The following is a 5,339-nucleotide window of genomic DNA, read 5'->3' as shown; positions in this document are numbered from 1 at the left end:
AAACCTTATTTTATTAAGCACCTTTTGCATTATTGGCATAGCATACACTCAGCGTTTTGGCCGCATCACTGCTAATGCACCATCCATTTCTTTTCTCATATGTCCATATATTGAAATCAATCTTAGTAATTTGAAATTATCTCCAGAGACAAACAGACTTACTGAAAACTTCTCATATTGCCTTTGCAGCCCATTTAAAATTTACTGGATCAAATTTCACTTTCAGAGCTAATTTTGTGCCTGTTTAGGAAATCCACTTTCTGGTTTCCAGTTCCTTATAAATTAACAGCTGTCTTCAACTCCAACTCTGACCATTCTTTATGATATTGTTTCTAGTGCCCACTTTTTGCTTGATATTCAGGCAGTGCTTGTGACAGGTTAGAGAATGGTCCTGGATATTTGGGTGTGCATCAATGCTCCAGTGGGATTCCTTCCCAGGTAATCCTCAGAGCTTGAGGTGCTACAAAGTGGAAAGTGTCTGTTCTTAAGATGAAAAGCACATGTGTTTTAGATGGATTAGGAATCAGCTGGTTTTCCCTGTAATAGGCAGCAAGAGCACCTAGAGTAGTGTTTCTCAACCTGTGGGTCCCCAGGTGTTTTGGCCTACAACTCTCAGAAATCCCAGCCAGTTTACCAGCTGTTAGGATTTATGGGAGTGGAAGTCCAAAACATCTGGGGACCCACAGGTTGAGAATCACTGACCTAGAGCTTTGGAGAGCTTCTGTTCAATCATCTCAAAGCTCCCTGCTTGAGGGTGATGGCACAGTTGTCAGCACAGATGAAAACTCTGTCCCTTCTGGCAGTGGCTGGTCATTTGTGTAAATGTTGAACATTGATGGGGCAAGCATGCTCCCCTGAGGCAGGCCGTTCTTCTGTTTTCACCATCTGCTTCTTTGGCCCTAGAATTCAACAAAAAGCTCCTGTTTTGTAGCAGATTTCCTATGAGGCGGGTGAGGTGGTAATATTTTGTGATATATATTTTTCTCAGGAGGAGGCAATGGTTTACAGTATCATAAGCTGCTGACAGCTCCTGTGATCTCCTGCCTTTCAAAGCCATCTTCGATGTGCTGTGTCAGGTTCAGCACATATCAAACAATATCATACAAAAGCTGACTGGCACAACCTGGGGATCACAACCTGTTCCGTCTCCCAGGAGACTGGGTTTATTGTCTTTTTGGGTTGCTTAAATTGGTTGCCCCTTGCCTTTCGCCTAGGCCTCTGCAGCCTCTGCAAAGGCCTAAAAAGTTAGCAGCCAGAGGCAGGAAAGTCAGTTTTCAGGCCCTCCGCAATAATTGGCCAAAGAGTGGCTCTTTGGGCCCGCCCCTGTTTCCAGCAGCCATTTTGGAGGTCTCCCTGCCCCTTCAGTTTTAGGAAGAATCCATGATGTGCTGTTGGCAGACAAGGTACCTCAGAAAATATCATTGTAAAAACGATTGAGTAATTGAGTTTAATTTAGATATAGATAGAAAATAATTTAGTTATAGATAGATTGAGTAATTTAGTTTAACTGAGACCTATAGATTATAGATAGATAGATAGATAGATAGATAGATAGATAGATAGAGATAGATAGATATAGATAGTTTAATTAAGTTGTTGAGCTATAGGGAATAATTGAATACAGATAGAGTTTATTATGCTATAGAGAAATTATAGATAGATCAATAGAAGAGCTATTGAGTATTTAGATAGATAGTATTGGGCATTTGCCTCCAAAGCTGATTTTGAGTTATAGATAGGAGAAAAACCTGCTTTTTCTTACCATAGGGGCTCAAGATTAGGGTAGAAGAATTCCACAATTCATTATACCTTTTGGAGGAAAGGTGCCTCAATATCTGTATATAAGAAAACTTGTACTCATTGATTGTTTGGTAACATTAATAAGCTGAGCCAAGTCTACAAGGACTTTGTTAATAAATACCCTGTTTATTGTTTAAAATTGAAGTGGACTCAGTTATTCCAGAAAGCTCAATCTGCCTAAAGAAAGACCCCAGCAGTTTCGCCCAGACATAGATAGCAGCACGTCAAAGTTTTATTTTAAAGCGTCTGGGCGTAACGGCACACAACCAGATACAGTGAAGACATCTGCCCTTGCGCTTTGCTACTCTGCTGCTGAGTATGCATGCCCAGTGTGAAACATATCTCACCGCATTAAAACAGTGGATGTGGCTCTTAATGAGACATGCCACATTATCACGGGGTGTCTGTGCCCTACACCACTGGAGAAATTATACTGTTTAACCGATATTGCACCACCTGACATCCACTGGGAAGTAGCAAGCAATAGTGAAAGAACCAAGGCAGTGACATCTCCAGCCTATCCCGTTTGGATATCAGCCAGCAAGCCAACGACTTAAATCAAGAAATAGCTTTCTAAGAACTACAGAGACACTCACTGGAACAACTCAGCAAGTGAGAGTCCAAAAGTGGCAGCCTAAAAACCAGAATCTCAATCAATGGCTGATACCAAATGAGAGACTCCCTCCTGGGCACACAGAAAACTGGGCGACTTGGAAGGTGCTGAACAGACTGCACTCTGTATGTTTTTTTTTTTTTAAAAAAATACAATACAACTGTTTGGTTTGTTCCTGACATGATAAATACTAAATACCATTCTTAATGAGATGCAGAGCCAATCTTAAGAAATGGGGCTACAAAGTGGAATCCACGACATGCGAGTGTGAAAAGCAAACCACAGACCTACTACAATGCAACCTGAGCCCTGCCACATGCACAATGGAGGACCTTCTTATAGCAACACCAGATGCACTCCAGCTACTGGTCAAATGACATTTAATAAAATGCCAAGTTTGCAAACTTTGTATGTTTTTTTTTAAAAAAAATACAATACAACTGTTTGGTTTGTTCCTGACATGATAAATACTAAATACCATTCTTAATGAGCAGCCTGGCCATATCTTCCCAATGCTTACATATTGGCATCTGCTGCCATTGTTATTGCCTTTGTGGCACAAATATATTGCCCTTGTCTAATGCTTTCCTGGATTACCACATCAAATTACATAGTAATGATATTTTCTCATTATGTCCCTTTAATAATGTCTTGGGAACTTCCTACCTGTGAGAGCTGTTCAGCAGTGGAACTCTCTGTCCCGGAGTGTGGAGGAAGCTCCTTCTTTGGAGGCTTTTAAACAGAGACTGGATACCATCTGTCGGGGGTGCTTTGAATGCGATTTTCCTGCTTCTTGGCAGGGGTTTGGACTGGATGGGCCACGAGGTCTCTTCCAAATCTATAATTCTATGATTCTATTCCTCCCTTTCTTTTGGCACACAATCCCTTTTTGTCTTTTGAACCATTGGCAACATGTACCTTTTATCTTTCCTACCTTTTATCTTTCCTACTAAAACAGTTTTGAAGCCTCCTCTCCAAACCAAAAAAAGTGGTTATCATATTGCTCCTTTACTTTTGGTCTGTGTGCCAATGCTTTAACCACAAAGGTCTCCTGCTTCTCATGGTTGCCATTATTGATCTGGCCATTACTGATCTGGCTGCAAAAACCGTAGCATCATCATTAGCATCAGCCACAGCCTGCAGTACTTTCTCTAATTTGTCCAGTGCACACAGTAACATCTGAGCAGAAATATCATCCCTGGAGCCCATAACATTCCAGCTCTTACAAACAGCGATGCAGTTACTAAAGGTGTGATGGACAACACTGCAACTTCCTTTGCTTTTCTGCATGCAGCATCTATTAATTTTTATCTACATCCTTCAGTGCTATATCACCTTTCCATGGGAGAACAGCATAAGAAAATAAATGAGAGACAGGATCATCAACCAATGGAATTGACAAATGGTTCATGACATCTTTTCCATTTTTCCTGAAGCCAATAAACAGCTTGGGATTTAGAAAACTCTCTTTCTGTCTCAATCAAGTCCTTAAACCTTTTCAACACTGAAAGCTGAATTGATTGAGTTGGCATTTTCTAAATAACAGCAACTAATTACACTGTCTAACACAGGGCTGGGGGCCGGTTACAGCCCTCCAAGGTCATTTACCTGGCCCTCGCTCAGGGTCAACCTAAATCTGAAATGACTTAAAAGCACACAACAATCCTATCTCATCAGCTAAAAGCAGGCCCACACTTCCCACTGAAATACTAATAAGTTTATATTTGTTAAAATTGTACTTCATTTTAATTATTGTATTGTTTTTAAGTGGTTTTTTTGCACTACAGATATGTGCAGTGTGTATAGGAATTCATTCATGTTTTTTCAAATTGGAATCCGGCCCTCCAACAGTTTGAAGAACTGTGACCTGGTCCTCTGTTTAAAAAAAATTGAGGACCCCTGGTCTAACAAGATGTTTGTCCCTGGGTTGTAAATGTCATTTCCTAATGGGTTCTATCATAAAAAATATATGGGAGAATAAGACAAAGGTCCTCCTGGTCAGTTGCACGACTGAACAGGGAATAGCCTGTGCTGGACAGGGTTACATTCCCCTTGAAGACACAGGTTTTCAGCTTGGGAGTGATCTTTGACTCTTCGCTGAGCCTGGAACCCCAGGTATCTGTGGTGTCTAGGGGAGCTTTTGTACAACTAAAACTTGTGCGGCAGTTGCACCCGTAACTTGGGAAGTCTGACTTGGCCACGGTGATCCACACTCGTTATATCCCGAATAAATTACTGCAACACACTCTACATGGGGTTGCCGTTGAAGACTGCCCGAAAGCTCCAACTAGTCCAACAGTCAGCAGCCAGGTTACTCACTGGAGCGGCATACAGAGAGCATATAACTCCTCTGTTACGCCAACTCCACTGGCTGCCTATCTGCTACTGAGCACAATTCAAAGTGCTGGTCTTAACCTTTAAAGCTCTGAATGGTTCTGGCCCAGATTATTTGTCTGAATGTATCTCCCTTTACAAACCACCACAAAGTTTAAGATCAGCTGGAGAGGCTCTGCTCTTGATCCCAGCACCATTGCAAACATGACTGGTGGGGACAAGAAACAGGGCCTTCTCAGTGGTGTCCCCTCGCCTGTGGAACTTTCTCCCCAGTGACATCAGATTGGCTACCTCCCTCCTGTACTTTAGAAAAAAACCCTCAAAACCTGGTTATGGGACCAAGCATTTGAACAGTAGCAGCAATTGGGAGTAATACTCAATGTGATATGTATGACAACGGACTATCCCAGGCACTGATTTTAAACCAGAGTGATTTTAATAAAATGTTTCTTAATATTTTAATGAACTGTCTTTAAATATGTTAATATGTTTTATAATAGTGGTTAGCATTCAAATGAGTGCTTGTTGTGAAGCCACCCTGAGTCGTGCCCCCCCCCCCGCCCCCGGGCGAGAAGGACGGGGTACAAATGTG

Source organism: Anolis sagrei, chromosome 2 (genome assembly GCF_037176765.1).
Source record: "Anolis sagrei isolate rAnoSag1 chromosome 2, rAnoSag1.mat, whole genome shotgun sequence".
Lineage (NCBI taxonomy): Eukaryota > Metazoa > Chordata > Lepidosauria > Squamata > Dactyloidae > Anolis > Anolis sagrei.
The sequence above is the reverse complement of the archived record's forward strand: the minus strand, read 5'-3'. Positions refer to the sequence as shown.